This window comes from Peromyscus californicus, unplaced genomic scaffold (genome assembly GCF_007827085.1).
Source record: "Peromyscus californicus insignis strain IS unplaced genomic scaffold, ASM782708v3 Scaffold_10__1_contigs__length_136768540, whole genome shotgun sequence".
In the NCBI taxonomy this organism is placed as follows: domain Eukaryota; kingdom Metazoa; phylum Chordata; class Mammalia; order Rodentia; family Cricetidae; genus Peromyscus; species Peromyscus californicus.
Window position 1 is genome coordinate 9,317,150 of NW_026294391.1, and position 17,328 is coordinate 9,334,477.

A 17,328-nucleotide genomic window follows, 5' to 3' on the forward strand; every position below is an offset into this window, starting at 1 on the left:
GACAGCCTCTTCTTGTGACTCACGGCACACTCCAAAAAAGGATAAAGCTTGGAACCAGCACACTGTTGCTTTTGCCCAGGGGCCAAAGGTGGTCATAATGCCAAGCCCTAAGTCAGTGGGACAGGATATGGCCTCTAGAAGGTGTGCAGTTGATGGCAAGGGATGTGAGGATGTGATTCTGTCTCAGCCGAGGCAAAAGTGGGTCACGAGTCATTTAAACGCGTGGTCCGTGGAAGGCTTTTGCTGTTTGCTTCTGATACCAACGGGAAACTGATGCATCACTCTCCTTCCCTTCTGTCTTGCTCTTTGTCTTCCTGTATTAAATTATCCGACCACCACAACTGGCCGCTATAAATTCTTCTAACTATGTGAATGGGGCTCTTGTTATTCCCAGTGGCATAAGAAGCTCCCTCCCCAGAAACAACCACTGTTAATTTCTTGCAAGTTCCTTCTTTAAGATTAGAAAAATATACATCTCAATACTGTTTCACAGTATTTCTGAATATTTTAATAGAATAGAGAATGTATTGTTTCATGGCTACACTGGGTCTGATTTTCTTCCCTTCCGTCCTCCCTCTCTCCGTTCCTCCCTCCGTCTCTTTCTCCCTTCCTTCCTTTTTTATTTTTTTTTCAGAGGATTTTCTTTGTTTTTAAAGACAGGATCTCACTACATAGCCCAGGCTGGTCCAGAGCATGCTATGTAGCCCAGTCTAGCCTCTAGTCTGAGATTCTCTTGCCTAGCCTCCTGGGTGATGGGAGTCCATATCTGAGCCACCATGTCCAGCAGTGGATTTGATTTCTTAGCAAATGACTTAATTTTTAATTATTACATTTTAATTTATTTGGTGTGTGTATATGTATATGTATATGTGAGAATATAAATGTGTCATGGCATCATGCGGAGGTCCAAAGAAAACTTTCAGGAGACGGTTCTCTTCTTTCACCGTGTGAGTCCCTGAGAATTGGAGTCAGTTCATCAGGCTTGGTCACAAATGCCTTTACCCACTGAGCCATCTTGTATGCCCACAAATAACTTTCTGAGCCCCAAGTCAACACCTGGGGAAGATTGTGTTGTAATATTTTCAAAGCTCAGGTTTCCAACGTTCTTACTGTGGCAAGGGTATAAGGTGTAAGTATGGGTCACAAAGTAAATCCTGTGGCTGCAGTAATAATTCCAGTCCTACATGCTCTTACAGAACTTTGAGACCCCTCTACGGACAGATAATATATCTCTTCCATTGAAAATAGAGTGGCAAAGGGACACTATGTGACTCCCAAGGCTGAGCCCTAAAAGGCAATTCAGCCTGGCCAAAGCTCACATCTGGAATCTGGCCGTCATGCCGTGAGGCAGTACAGGCCTTAAGAAGAGGTTCACAGGCTGAGAAACCCAGACCCCTGGGCCTCAGCTTCAACAGCGCTGCCAGCCGCCTGTCCATTGTGTGTGACCCCTGTAGGAGGGGGCTCCTTCTGTCCCCTGTTGTACCTCTGTAGATGACTCTAGTGAGGCAGAGGCAGCTGCCTCCTGCCTACACTGTCCTGAGTGTAGATTCCTGGGAAAAATCCAGGACTGTAGGTAAGCGCAGTCTCTGGGGGTGGCTTGTGACACAAGAGATGTTTGGCCCACTTGCCCTACCTAGAGGACCATAGTTTCTGCTGGAAGAGGAAACTGGCAAGGCGAGGTAGTGGTGCTATGCCTCCAGCAGCCCCTGGGCTTTGCCTAAGAAGAGCCCCCCCCCGCCCCTCCCCCACATGAGCTTCACGCTGGACTGAGCCACTGAATACTGAGGGTGGGGCTCAGCACAAGAAGCCTGACTTCTGCACTCTGACATTAAAGAACTTGTGATCTCATTGTGACAGTAAGACTTGCAAGTTCCTAGTTGTTCAGCTGCTGTCCCCAGGCACCATGGGTCCTAGGTCAGATACCCATGTGCACAAAGAGCCAGAGGACTTCAGCAAGGGGAACAATTCATGGGATCATGTGATATTGGTAACCACTGAAAGTTGGGGGAGCACGCTAGTTTGGGGAAAGTGATGAATTTGTCTGTAAATAGACTGTGTGAGGAGTCTCAGAGTTGGGGTCCCTGGGCACAGACCCTGACTCTGACAAACTCTCAGTGTCACCGACTCCTGTCACAGTTGTCTCTTGGTATGTACAGAGGGTTGGACCTGCATGGGTACCAAACCCCCAGACTGGGCAAGTTCTTTGTGTAAAATGGCCCATGAACCATATACCTACCTCTTCCCATATTCCTTAAATCCTTTCTGAGTATGTTGAATACCTCATACGATGTCAATTTTAAGTAGCTGTTAGGCTGTATTGTTTAGGAATGACAATAGAAAGCATATTTGTAACTATTCCCTACAGATGCAGATTATTTTTAGAATAGCTTTCTTTTGTGATTTGTTTTATTTTTATAGACAGGGCCTTACTTTGTAGCCTGGGGTTGACTTTGAACTTGGGGCCCTCCTACCTCAGCTCACGAGCCACCATACCCAGCTTTTTGAATCTGTTCAACCTATGGTTGCTTGAATGAGCCCATGTGGCGCGTAATGGTCAGGAACCAAGTGGCTTTGGCCTCTGCGGGCCCAGTGACACAGGGTGAGGAGGCAGGTCTCAGTGAAAACCTAGACCACTCAGTTAAAGGTGGCCTCATAAACAAGTGAAGGATTTTTAGTGTAGGTCCAAGCTATTGCATGAATGGAGCTTAGACGACTTGAAGCTTCTGGGCAACGCAGACCTCTGGATGGAGGCGACCAGGTCATATAGATAAAGTGTTTCATATGGCTGGGTGTGCAGTGCACACCAAGTTAAAATGAGATCTCATTTCTCTTTCCTGTACCAGGGTGCCATGGCCCATAGGAAACTGTTTATTAAGCAACAGCATCTTTATGCTGTTGTGGGCAGGGCTGGCAGGGAGGGGTGTGTAAAGATAAAGAAGCCACTGGCCCCGCTCCCCAGGCGTGGGAGCTAGCGGTTGTAGCCGAATCCCACTACCCACTGTGTTCAACTCCCACAGTTAATAACATTGCAAAATGAGGGCTGGGGTGGGTTCTTCCTTCCTCGGCATCTTTACAGGCAGGTTTTTAATTTTAAGCAGGAGAAAAGCCATCAGGTATTTGAGGCTCCTAGGGGGCAGCTAATGCTTCCTGTCAAATGCTTACCCTGGGGTGCTTTGTTACCCTGACACCTCCCCAACCTAGAGTCAGCAGGCAAATTGCAGGACAAAATTCTTAGGCTGCAAGTTTATTGCATATTCATAGAATTTAGGCCATTAGGCAACATTAGCTGTTTCTTCCTCCTTCTACTTTTTTTTTTATTGAAGTCTAACCTACATTCAAAGAAGAGCACAGACTCTGGCTATACAGCTTGATACCTTTTTACAAGCTAAAAGCCCTCACTTGTGACAGCACTCAGGTGGGGACACAGAATATTAGCAGTCCCCAAGGAAGTTACCCTAATGCCCTCTCCTGTCACTGCTTCCTGTAAGGCTAGTGTGTCCCTATTTTACGTACAGAGAGGGACTTTCAACCTGATCTGAATGAATACTACAGTCTACCTACTGGGATCTGGCTTCTTTTGTTTTTTAACTTACCTCTTACCTCCTTCCCTGCCTTTCTTTTGACAAGTAGCCCAGGCTGGACCTGACTACTCACCACATAGTTGAGGATGACTGTGGTAGTTTGAAAGAAAATGCCCCCCCTGAAGGGAATGGCACTATTGGGAGGTATGGCCTTATTACAGTAGGTGTGGTCTTGTGGTAGGAAGTGTGTCACTGTGGAGGCAGGCTTTGAAGTCTCATCTATGCTCAAGATACCATCCAGTGTTTCAGTCCTTTTCCTGGTTGCCTGCAAGATGTAGAACTCTCAGCTCCTTCTCCAGCACCATGTCTGCCTGCATGCTGCCATGTCCCACCATGATGACGATGAACTAAACCTCTGAACTGTAAGCCAGCCAATTAAATGTTTTCCTTTATAAGAGTTGCTGTGGTCATGGTATCTCTTCACAGCAGTAGAAACCCTAGCTAAGGCAATGACCTTGAACTTCAGATCCTTCTGCCTCCTCCTCCCAAGTGCTGGGATTACAGGTATGTGTCCACATGACAAGTGGATGTGGTGTTGTGAGTCAAACCCAGGGCCTTGTGCATGCTAGGCAAGCACTTCGAGTCCTGTCTTTAGCTCTTTTGCTCTTTCTTAGGACGGTGAGACTTACCTACTGTGTTGCATATAGATGTGGTCTGTTCATTCCCGCTGCTATGTGGTTTTCCCCTTGCCGTGATTCTGTCACGTATGTATCAACCTGTTGATAATCCCCAGGCTTGTGGCTGGATTAGCTTTGCTCTGGACATTCTGCTCCTTTCTGTGGGTGTGTACGGAGGAGCCAAGCTAGTGGCAGATGGGCAGCTGACTTTGGTTGAGATGGCCAAACACTTTTATATTATGCCAGCTTCTAATTCCTAAGGCTGAATATCAGTGAGAGGAAAAAGGCAAATAAAAAGAAGCCATCTAAACATTTCTATTACTTTTTACAGTCTAAGACAATAGTGTAGTACAAGTGAATGGAGAAAGGCGATTCAAACTTTAACCTGTACATTGAAAAGCTCTCCCCCCCACCTCCTTTTTCTTTCTTTTTTTTGTATGTTTTTGAGACAGGGTTTCTCTGTGTAACAGCTCTGGCTATCCTGGAACTCACACCGTAGACCAGGCTGGCCTTGAACTCACAGAGATCTGCCTGTCTCTGCCTCCCGAGTGCTGGGATTAAAAGCATGCGCCATCACCACTCAGCATCCTTCTTTCTTTTGAGACAGGGTCTTGCTATGTAGTCCAAGATGGAGTTGAACTTTCAGAACTCCTTCTGCTTCCTCCTCCTGATGGCTGGGATTGCAGACGTGCACCGCCACGCCTGTTGGTAAGTGCTTTTTGTCAAAGTGGCTTCCTCTGTCTGCTTTGCAAGCTTCTATCAGAAGCTTCTGGAATAGGTGCCTAAAATACAGACTTAACATTGTCTTGGCCCATTTTCCATTGCTAGAGTAGAAAATCTGGAACTGAGTGATTTACAAAGAACAGAAAGTTGTTTGGGCGCACAGCTCTGGGTGTCTGTGGAACTGGCACCCGTGTACTCTGCTGCTGGTGAGGGCTTTGCCCTCCTTCACACTCATGGCACAAAGTGGGAGGACAAATGGCTTAGTGACCAAAAGAGAACAGGGGATTGAGCGTCAGTGCTGGCTAACCTAGTGGATGGAAGAAGCCTTTAATCCATTTCTGAGGGCTCGACTCCCATGACCTAAACAACATCCAGCAGCCGCCATTTCCCAACCTGCAGCATCGAGGGCTGAGCCTCAGTAAAATTTTGGTGGTGAGAAGTAGCAAAAGGGATCAAACGCCCTAGCAAGACTGTCAAATAGGTTGTGGGCCTGTGGCCATTATTTCTGTCTTTTAAGGAGCCTCCCATACCTGTCTTGAGCTTCGTCTAATCTACTGATGCTCTTCATCACCCTTGACGAGTGCGTCATTAGGTGCTTCACATAGTCTTGCTTCAACAAACAGTCTCTGTCTTCTGCTTAGGGACCCCCAAGGTTGAATTTGGATTTGGGCCTTCAGAGTGAGTGGTGTGTGTGGATATGCACTCCACTTCCTGAAAGTGGCCTACCCCATCCTTCACCTCCCGCCGCCACCGCCGCCGCCGCCGCCTTGGGAAAGAAGACATGGCCACACTGTGACTCTGGCCTCCCTGCCCGAGCCTTGCATGTGACTTCCTTGGAGACTGGCAAGGCACTGTTTTGGAGCACCCCAGCCCAGGCAGAACAGCATGCCTTCTGCCTCCTGGTCACCTCTTCTGCCAAGGAGCATGCTGGCACACGGCAGGAAGCCCAACAGACTGTGGGGTTTGGCTCCTGAAGGTGGCTTGGGGCCAACACATTGTGTCCAGCCAGCCCTTGCTGGAGAAGCCGGCCACTCAGGAAGAAGAACTAGAGCGGCCTCTGAACCCAGAGCCAATTCCTCCGCAACACTTGGGTGAGGGCTGGTGGGAGACCTCTGTGCAGGGGCTCCGAACCTTGAGTTTGACATAGGGGATCGTTTTTCTGAACAAAATCACTTGTGTCTCGGGAACCCCAGTCCTCAAGTAAGCTAAGGGTGGGTGGGTAGACTATGGGAGACTCTGGCCCAGGCCCATACTCATCCCTGTCCATCGCCAGCCTCCCGTTCACCCTTGGGTTCCCCAGCACAGCTTTGAAAACTGCAGCCTCAGCCAGATGCCCCCTCTCCAACTGCAGAGACACATTCCCAGAAGGGAGTCGGGGAGGTTGTAACAGCAAAGCTCCTCGGGCTGTGCTCTAAGGGAAAAAGAAGCAAGTTCCCCTTCCTTAGGCTTGAGAAGGCCCTACACCCCAAAGCAGGAGGCATCAGAGCCAGAGCCAGGCTAGACACTGCCCAAAAGGCAGGGGCCTAGTTGGGAGGGTATCTGGGCCTTGGTCCTCGGGGAGGATGCTCCCCTCCCATCCTCTCTCTGCTGGACATAGAGATCCCTTCACCTTTGGAGGATCTGACTAGGAGTTCCTTCTCTTACTCTAGCGGGGCAGGACAGCCTGCTTTTGGCAGCCGTCCCCTCCCCCTCTGCCTTCCCTGGCCATTAAAAGGAAGCAGCTATGTTAATGTCCCTTCTCGCTCTGAGCAGGCCAGTAGCATCACAGCCAGCTTTGCGCCCCCTCTAATGATTTGTCCTGGCAGTAGAAATATTACAGCGATGATTTCATGTAGAATTTCATTTGCTGTTTTTTTTTTTTTTCAAACCCTGTGAAGAAGGAGCTGAGCGATTAATGGGTCTTTGAGAGATCAAAGCTGTATGTGGCACAGAGCAAATAATAATCGTAGCTAACATTGATTGGGGACTCTGTATGTGCCAGGCACTGTTTCCTACCACAACAACTCTTTGAGGTAGGCACAACGTTTATCGCTTGCATGATGATATGCAGGGCCCAAGCCACTGAAGTGGTTGGATGCCATGGTGACATGGCTCTGCTGTTCTCCAGTAGGTCCCTGTGCTATGTTTTGATGGTGGGAAGAGCACTGGATCAGGAATCCAGGTCCCTGTCTACCCTGTGTGCTGCAGCCTGTCAGGTATCAGGTTAAATGCTGATTTTTAGGGAACCTGGGTCTGGGCCTTTCTCAAGGTGACTGGGTGGGGACTAGGTCTGCTTTTTAGGTCATGGACCACACCTAGACCTTATTACACCTTCTCTAATGGAGTAGGGCATTTCTGCCTCAGTTTCCCTATCTCCTTTCATTAAATAATAATGGGGTGAGGCCACATGTTGAATACCTACTGTGTGCTAGGATCTCTTCATAGAATATGCCTACTGTTCATGGCAACATTGAAAGGTATATATGACCTGTGTGACTGGGGTTTGGAACTCAGTACCATTGCAGAAGGCCATGTTGAATGATTACACAGCTTCCAGTGCAGGCCTGGCCAGGTGCCCAAACCTGGACTGCTTTCAACCTCAGCTAGCTCACTTCTTTGAAAAGAGACGCGTTACTGGGGCTGAAGAAATGGTTCAGGCAGTAAGAGAATATTCCATTCTTGCAGAGCTCCCGAGCTTCATTTTCAGCAACTGTGTCCGGTGGCTTACAACTGCCTGTAACTCTCACTCAAGTGGGTCGATCCAACACCCTTCTATGGCCTCCAAGGGTACCTGCATTGCAGGCATAGACCTACAATTAAAAATAATAAAAGTAAGCTGGATGGTGGCGGCGGCACAAGCCTTTAATCCCAGCACTCTGGAGGCAGATGCAGGCAGATCTCTGTGAGTTCGAGGCCAGTCTGGTCTACAAAATGAGTTCCAGGACAGCCAGTGCTGTTACACAAAGAAACCCTGTCTCAGGAAAACAAACAAACAAACAAACAAATGAACAAAATAATAATAATAAAAATAAAAATAAATAAATAAATAAGACAGAGTAGTTACCATGCCAACCACTTAGCGAGAAGGTTCTTCTTTCCTCAAAATAGTCCCCTTCCTCTGAGAGCTAACGATTAGGATTCTGACATTATATGTGATGAACCAGGCCTAGAGCGGCTTTGCAGGTTGTCCAGGGTCACACAACTCAGTGATGTCAACTCTGGTTCTTGAACTTGGCTTTGTCTGTCTCTAAGGGCTTCCTTTTTCTATAATGTCCCATGTGTGGAATGGTAGTTAACTAAAATGACAATTTCTTAGAGGAAACAGATATGGCTATTTGTTGCTGCTCAAGGAGCAGAAAAAAGGGATTTAAAAATATATTATGTACATTGGTGTTTTGCCATGGGTGTCGGGCCCCCTGGAACTGGAGTTACAGACAGTTGTAAGCTGCCATGTGGGTGCTGAGAATTGAACCTGAGTCCTCTGGAAGAGCAGTCAGTGCCCTTAACCACTGGGCCATCTCTCCAGCCCCAAAGGGAATATTTTTAAAGTCACTGTTAGGCCAAAGTAGACAGGAAACTCTCTTGATGCAAGAACTGTTAGCTTCCAGAGCAGGAAGCCAGAAAAGGGCAGGAACTCAGCCCATTTGTCCATCCATCCATCCACTTTCTTATCATCCATTCATTGGTCAGTTCCCACATCCATTCACTTATTCACCCCCTATTCATCTGTCCTCCATCATCCATTTATTTCCTTATTCATCCACACATCTACTCAATCCACCGTACATCTGCATGCATCCCTTTGAGGAGAGACTAGGAACCCTAAGATAGTCTGTTCTGTCTGCTTGGTGAGTCTGTGTCCCCTGTCCTAGGTGTGATATGAGAAGGGAAATGAGCCGGGCATGGTGGCGCACGCCTTTAGTCCCAGCACTGGGGAGGCAGAGGCTGGCGGATCTCTGTGAGTCTGAGGCCAGCCTGGTCTACAGAGCGAGATCCAGGACAGCTAGGGCTGCACAGAGAAACCCTGTCTCGAAAAACCATAAAAAAAGGAAGGGAAGTGCCTCTGGGTACAAAATTTAGTTATTTGGGGCGGGGTGGGGGGCGTTGAGGCCCCTTCTCGAAGAAGGCTGTCTTACCTATGGCCAGAGGCAGGTCTTATGAACACACTAAGGTAGAACTGTGTGATCTCTTGTGACTCAGACGCTTGGGCTGGAGACCCTGCAGTAGGGAGAGAGCTTGGTCATTTGCTAGGTGACCCTGAGATTCCCCAACCTTCTGAACCCAGGATTGACACTGGAGGGAGTCTCCACCACTTTCTTTCTCCACACCCACACCTCCATAGCAGGTGGGAAGTTTGGGAGGGGGTGGCAGAAGACAGTTTCCTCAGAAATCTCATCTGGTATGAGTGGCCGCTTAGTCTGATTTATGGACCAGACTTTCCCCGGGTCTGGAAAAGCTTCAGAAAGATGGGCATTTTAGAAATCTGTCCTTCAGAATCTGCTCCAGTACCTCTACTCCCTTTGGAGAGAGCCCCCAGCCTCCTCAGTGCTCCAAGCCCCTCAGCAGGAACTTTCCCAGATGCTCCCCCCTCTCACTTAACCTCTTTCTGTACTGCTGGCCCCTCATTCCCTGTGGGGAGTCTTCCTTGGCCCTTTCAGCTTTATCTGCTCATCAGTGAGGCCTCTGTGGTATTGCAACTGTAATTCAGTTCAACAAATATTTACAGGGCCCAACCTGTGCTGGGCACTGCGCAAGGCCTGGGAGGTAAAAGCAGCTTGCAGTCGTTGGCTTGGAGCTGAAGGCCAGCCTGCCAAGCAAGCCTGACTTTGGGAATGCCTCATTTCCGCTGTCTATGAGGAGGCTCTCCTGCCTTGCTTAGCCCTCATAAGACTTCATTTAGGTTGACTTAGCACCCACTTTCCAGGTGAGTACACCAAGGCTTTGAGAAGTTCTGAATGATCTAGATTCATCCAGCTAGTGAGTCGGAGTTGAGATTTGCATACCCATTTTTTTTCAATTCTACAGGCTATAATTTATAGTTCTCTCTTCCTTTTCCTCCTCCCCCTCCTCTTTTTCGTGGCACTGAGGTTGAGCCTAGAGTTTTGTACATGCCAGCCAAACACTCTACCACTGAGCTACATCCTAGCCATCCATATTTTTCCCTTTGGGAGGGGGCGCAGTTCTCACTAAGTTGCACAGTCTGTTCCTGAATATCTTGTATAGCCCAGATTAGCCTTGAACTTGTTTTCTTGCTTACGATAGGAAAGCTCATGCCGTGGGCTCTGGAGTCCTGGGGAGGCTGGGGCCAGCTCAGAATGGCACAAAGGTGCCAGGGCAGATTCTGAAGGATGGCTTTCCGAATGGATGCCTGCAGCCCTCTTTCCTGTGCCTTGTCCAGGCCTGGGAGAATCGGGTCCATGAAGTACAACTAGCAGCCACAGGTACAAAATGAGCTCGCTGCCTGAGCTGAGGTCCCACCAGGCCCCAGTGTCACCCCTTTGTCTCCTGTATGCCAGAGCCTCAATTTCCTTACACGGTGAAATGGAGACTTTATTGACAACATTACAATTTTTTTTTTTTTTTTTTTTTGTATCTCATGGAAGCTTTTGACAACGCTGCCCAAGTGTGGCTCTCCTAGGATCGTGAAGTAGGGTCTGGAAAAACTGCTGTGCTTTGTGGGAAGATGACTAATCACTTCCTCCCTTGCAACTCCAGAAAAGCCCTTGCTGAGGAGGCACCCCCATCTTCTCGAAGCACTTTGACACCTTACAGTTCCCCAGGGACATCCCTGGCTGGGTGTAGAGTGTGGCAAGTCAGTTATATCACGGAACTCAGCAGAGCCCCTTCAAAGTGACTGTTTAAATCCAGCCCACCCCCACACGAGCGGAAGCCAAGGCCCATAGAGGGCCAGGAATTTACCTGAGGTCAAACAGCTGTGTTAGCAGTAAGGCTGGGGTCACCACAGCTGTAAAGATGCCTCTCATGCGGCTTGGGCTGTGTGGATCCATTTGCTTTTCTGCCTTCTGGCATGAAAAAAGCCCCTGGGAAGGACCCGGAGGGTTCCTGCAGGAGAGGAATGGGAAAGGAAAAGCCACGAAGGCCTGGGAGGCCCAGGCACTGTCTTCTGAAAGCCACTGAATACTAGACCTGATATAACAGGGCCAGGGGATGCCCCAAACTGGCCAGGTACCCCAAGATACCTACCTGTAGTGCGCCTGAGATCTGTTTGGTAGCTAAGTTTCCTGTGTTTCTTTATGAGCACTGGCAGTGTCCAGCCTGTCTATGACAAGGAGCATGTGAAACCTACCTGCAGTGCTCCAAGACAAGCAGGTCCCACTGGCCCCTGTGATGAGTTCAGTCCCAACCCTGGCCTCAGTCCCTGCATCCTTTTCTCCACTTGACCAGGGTCCATTTTCCTCACAGCCACCACGGACCCCATGACAAACACAGAGGACTCAGGCCTGGAAGATCTATTAGTGCCACTCCCGTCACCGCCTGCAGAGCCAGAGGAGAGGCAGCCAAATGCTGTGCTAATTATTCTAGCTTCCAGCAGGGTCTCAGAGGTCCCAGCCATGGTTAAGTCTTAACTTTCATGCTATGGTGCACCGGCATGCAATTTACTTCAAAGAGAGCATCAATCCCCACCGCGGCGTGTATCAGAGGAGTGCTACATAAAAGTGGCCCATGTGATCCCCACCCTGGCTGCCTTCTCACTCTCCCTTTCCTCCCTCCCCAACTCTTTCTCCCTCCTTCTCTCCTTGTAAGTTTGAAAAAGCCAGCCCGCGCTTGGCTACACATTTCACACGAGAAAACATTTACACACGCGTCTGCTCCCAGCCTTATAAATCAAGGTTTGGCGACTTGGCAGCGAGAATGCGGGCAAACTCTGTTTTTACCAGCTCAGGCCGCCCCCCAGAGCCCCTCCTTTCCTACAGTGACACCTACTGGTGCCAGTCTTAGCAGAAGGCAGCCTGGCAGCTTCAGACCCATTTCTCAGATTTGGGAAGATGGGGCCTGACCAACGCCTTGTCCTTCAGTAATCCCTCCTCCCCTTCTCTTCAGCTTTGACAACACATTCCATCCACCCTCACCCCGACAAGACTTCTGAAGGAGCAAACGGGACCAGTGATGCAGTGACTTTCCCTAGAGTCACGAGCAGAACTAGGCAAGGCCAGTGCTGCTCCTTAGGCTGCCAAAGGACATGGACTGAGGATGTTATTCCCAACCCCCAAAAGCAAGGCTCCCTCTTTTCCAGTGCATCCTCGAGGGGGGTTATCTAAAGAAGTGTTACAACAATACTTAACCCTGAAAGACATCTGCTATTTGCTGGCACACTTGGGACTGTGGCTCAAGAGGGCCTTGTGAATCCTGGCCTTGTCCTCCCAGTCTGGGCAGTGAAGGTAGGGGATGGGATGAGTCAGAGGCACATCTGTCTCTGTCCCCTGGCCCTGGCTCTCGCTCTTGCCTCCTCCCATCTACCTCTCTGGAGGTGGCCATGCCAGGTCTAATGTTCCTAACGCCGTCTTCGCAGAGCCATCAAGGGATGCTGTAATTACCGCGGCTCTGCTCCCCTCGCAGCCACTGCCATTAGCTGGGCAGACCACAGGCTGCCCTGGCAGCCTGGGGGGCCTCTGTGGGTTACTGGAGGTGGGCAGGACCCTCCTGGAAGGCTGAGAGCTGCCCAGAGGCCTGGACCGCTGACTGAACCAGCCAAATGCTGGTGATTAGTGGCTTTCCCCTGAGTGTAACCCCTGGCTGTCATCCAGCCATGGAAAATACCCCAGGGCGGATGGCAGGGTGACGTATAGCTTGGACTCCACCACTGACACTTTGGTGACCCTGGACAAGTCACAGACTCTCTGATCTTTGGTCTTCTCAGCTATAAAAAGGACTGCAAAGGGAGGGAGGTGGAATGCTGGGAAGTGAATCCCCTAAGTGAGAAGTCCCTTTCCATCCCTCATTGGGGAACTCTGTCATCCCTTTGCCGTCTCAGCACCAAGAAAGCTTGTGCAAAAGCTAGGTGCTTTTTTTTTTTTTTTAAATCAGAGGCTTGGATAAGCTGCTAGATGCATCTTGGAGACTGGAGCCGCAAGCAAGCACTCTAGAATTCTCCCCTGCCAAGAATTGTGGCTATAATCTCAGAAACCCTTCTGTGGGCTAGTCTAAAATCCCCTTCCAAGGATAGTGACCTAGGAAAGTCAAAGGTAGCCTGCTCTCAGCCTTTGAGGGTCAGATAGGATGGGCTATCGACTATAGACTCTCAGAAATCAGAGAGCCGAGTTTTGTCCCAGTCTTTCATTCCCTTGTTCTCATCCCGTCCTCAGCATCGCGTTAATGCCATTGCGATGGACAGAGAACTAGCACTCAGTGCTCAGGGCTGGCTGAGAGCAGGAGTAGGGATGCTACACAGCAGCTCTGGGTGCCTTTGAAACCCTACCACAAGTTCCTGGGACTCTTCCCATCAGAGCCGCTTCTGTGGACCCCATCCTTGAACCTGGGTGGGCTTGTGACTACTTCAGCCCAAGTGTACTGTAGGATATATGATTTTCAAGATCATGTGATTTTTCAAGATTAGGTCACTGAAAGCCAGGCCACTTCTGCCAGGTTCGCAGGAATACTTGCAGTTCAGCGCCAAGCTACTGTGGAAGGTGTCCGATGCCAGGCTACCATGCTGCAAGGAAGCCCAGTGTACTCCAGGAGGTCATGTGCAGGCACATCCATCAACAGTCTTGGCTGAGCACAACCTCTGAGTCATTGTGTCCCACACACTAGGCATGTGAGTCAAAGACCTTCCAGATGGACCCAGCCATCAGGCATCTATCTAGTCACTTCCCAGACATCGAGGAGCAGAGATAAGCCATCCCTTCAGGGCTCTGTCTGAAATCCCAATCCAGTGAGTCCAGGGCATACTAAAATGGTTGTGATTTATGCCGCCAACATTGGGGTGGTCTGTAGGCAGCAACAGATACAGGAACAGCCCCTTAGTCTAGGTCCTGTCTAGCATTCAGTCTAATGCATGGAGACATGGACACCTGTTTTCCATAAAGGAAGCAGGAAGTGTTTTAGAAGGCTAAGGATGGCGATGGGCCAAAGGATCTGTGGTGTAGGCTGAGCATGGATCCTTGGCTGCCGAAGTCATCTGGGCAGGCCAGTGCTTCCTACCTCTGGTGTTAGTGTCAGTGTCTGGGAACTGGAGGTTTTCTTGGAACTATTCAAATCTCATTGTGTTTTCTGGGAGGTCCAGAAGCCTTCACCTTTTTATCCCCTTCTGGTCTGTTACTTAGGCCTAAGTGATGTAAAATGGAAGAGATGCATGGGAGAGGCATGCATATGCTCATGGGAAAGGACACATCTTTTTGTGGTTTTTCTGTCAAAGGACAGAGGACAGATTCCCACCCAGATATCAAGAATACCATCTGGCAAGGTGACCTATGAAGACTTCGGCCGTGGCTTTACAGTTTCATGAAGGAGTGTGGGTGGGAAGCACACAAATTGACCTGTGACCAGAGTCAGTTTGCCACGTGATTTGTAATTTCTATAATTTATAAGTGATTCGGGTTGCTTTTCTCTTTTTTCATTTTGGTTTGTGTTGTGTATGTGTGTGTATCCACACTCATGCTTGTGAGTAAACACACATGAGTTCCTTTGAGCATACATGTGTACAGCAGGGGATAACTTCAGAAGTCATTCTCCAGACACCTTCTACCTTGTCTTTGGAGACAGGGTTCCTCACTGGTCTGTAACTCACTGAGTAGACTGGGTTGGCTGGCCACCCGGCCCCAGACATCTGTCTGTCCACCCTTCCCCAGCCCCAGGCTGGGATTACAAGCATCTGTCACCTTGCTCACCCTTTAAAGATGTGGGTTCTGGGGATCAAACACAGGTCCTCGTGCTCTCAAGGCAAGCACTTTATTTACCAGCATGTTTCCAGCCCACCCCTCCCTCCTTTTGAACTATCAAAAGATGGGACTGTGCATTCAGTTGTGGGCTGTCCCACAATGCCCTTCAACATTTGCTGGCATTTATGCTCCTGGCTCAATTTTATACGGAGAGTCCAATCAATGATGAACTCTAATTTGCTATCTAGAATTGGACAATTGGTGCTAGACTACTCAGGTTTGATTAAAAAAAGAAAAAAAAATGCACTCAGCAGCCTTGACTGAGAAATTGTTAGCCACATGTGTGAAAACACGGAATTTTGGGGTAAAAATCACAAATCTGTTCTTAAACCCGCTTAGATCACCACCCAGGGTACATCCTCACTTTCAAGGGGACATGTTTTGTTTAAGTGGTAAACTCAACCACGAATAAAATCTAGCAAACCCGTAATATTTGACATTTAGATATGAGGCTAGAGGGAAGAGGGCCTTCAGTATATGACTGTGCTATGGCCAGTACTGGAGATACCAGGTGGGGGAGTATAGGGTGCAGTTTGAGGACACAAATTTTGTCTTGATGGGCCTCTGGGAGCAGTCTGAGGGTGTAGGGTTTGGTGTCCTGAAACGCTTTGTTATCTATCTTTTTCCCCATCCTGGGAAGCAGTCACCTGTCTCCTAGCTGTCTGGAATCGTCTACTAGAGCAAGTGACATCACAGTGACCAGAAACCACCTCCCCTTTGTCTGGAGGAGTTATGATGTCATTCCCTCTGGCAGCGATGCAGGATGTTGGCAGCTGGGATTCCTCAGGGTCCTCCTGAAGTGATAATTGCCTTAGATTTTGTTATAATTATCTTGTTAAATCGCAGCCATATACTTTTTTTTCTTTTGGATTTTTTCCCTTTGCAATCCATTTAAACAGTCTGGAAGATTAAATAAAACCACATACCCTAAACAAAAACAAGAATGCAACACACACACACACACACACACACACACACACACACACACACTCATGCAGTTGCTTCTTTAAAATACTGTAAGACTAATTTTTTTTAATGAAAAGGACGCAGATATGGCATAATTAGATTGCTTCCATTAAAAAGCCATCATTTCAATATCCTCATATAAATATCTGCATCCCGTTGCATATTTTAAGCAATTGCATAATAAGCCCCCAAGTGAAAAACAGCAAAACTCATTTCCTGACCACAAAAGGAGAAAGGAGTCACTGTGTGCTCTGAGTTCCAAGGAGAACTGGATTGGATTCCTCCCACACAGCCTGGAGGGAGATGGAGTTCATTGCTCCAGGGGAGAGAATTATGACAACACTTAACCGCTGTGACCTATGCTGCTCTGTGCCTCTCCATGCCATCGGCCATCAAGAGTACAGCTCCCACTTCAGGCAGAGAGAGGAAGAAGAGAGGCCCTGACTCCCTTTGTTTGGCCCTGGGGTAACCCATGGAGTGTGGGAAAAGCTGTCCTGGGTTTCAGTATCAACAGGTGAATGAATGCCAGGTGGTGCAGGCATCCTGGCCACAGATGCATGACGTGTCATTTAGGCTTCTGAGTTTTGTAGTCCAGCTGGAAGTTGGCCAAGCTGGAAAGAGGAAGGAGCTGGTGTGGGCACGGCCTAGGAGCCCTACAGTGTAGACCCACATCAGAGTCATTGCCCAGTCATTTGGATTCCAGCTTGGTGTCCGTATCTGTCAGTTCCACAGGGCACCTGAAAGGGTTAAATGCAATCATATTTCAGAAGCATGGCATGTGACCAGCATTGGATCCACAGCACCATGCAAGAGGACCCTCTAGACTGTGAAGGTTACCCTTCTGTTGCCCCCTTTGCTGGGTAAGGATGGAAGGACTGACCTCAGCATGAGGTCTTGTTTGCTCAAGAGAGTAAGGTTGGATCTTGTCCAGTGTCTGCTCAGATACCCTGACTTGATCAGCAAGATTCTATGCTAGAAGTATAGGGCAGCTGGGTTACCTTGCTGGCTGGGGTTCCCTGGTAGCTTCCTCCCACAGGTAAAGGCCCTTCACACAACCAACATCTGTCTGGGAGCTCTGCTCAGCCAGCAGTCCCCCTTCTCTGTATCCCATCCTGCCCAACTTGGCCTACTTGTGGGATAAAGCTGCCAACGGGCATCTCCTTGAGGGTCAGACTGTTCCCTCCACCATAAAAAGTAAATACAGTGACACAACCCAAAACACAGAAGGGTTTTTTCCCCTGTTCCCTCTCCTCCCTTTTTTCCCCTCTCTCCTCCATTCCCCTGAATTATTATGCCCAGCTAATAGACGTCCATTTGGTTGCAAGGGGGAGGGCAAGAGACAAGCAAAGGACTGGCTACAGATTGGTACCTGTAAAAAATGATAAGAGCTTGAGCCCGACATACTTGCACACACCTGGACTCCCAGCACTTGGAAGGCTGAGAGGCAGGTAGATTGAGAGTTGGAGTCTAGCTTGGTCTACATAGTGAATTCAAGGTCAGCCGTATCACCTACACATCAAGACAGGTCTGAGTTTGTCTTCTATTGCTGTGATAAACACCATA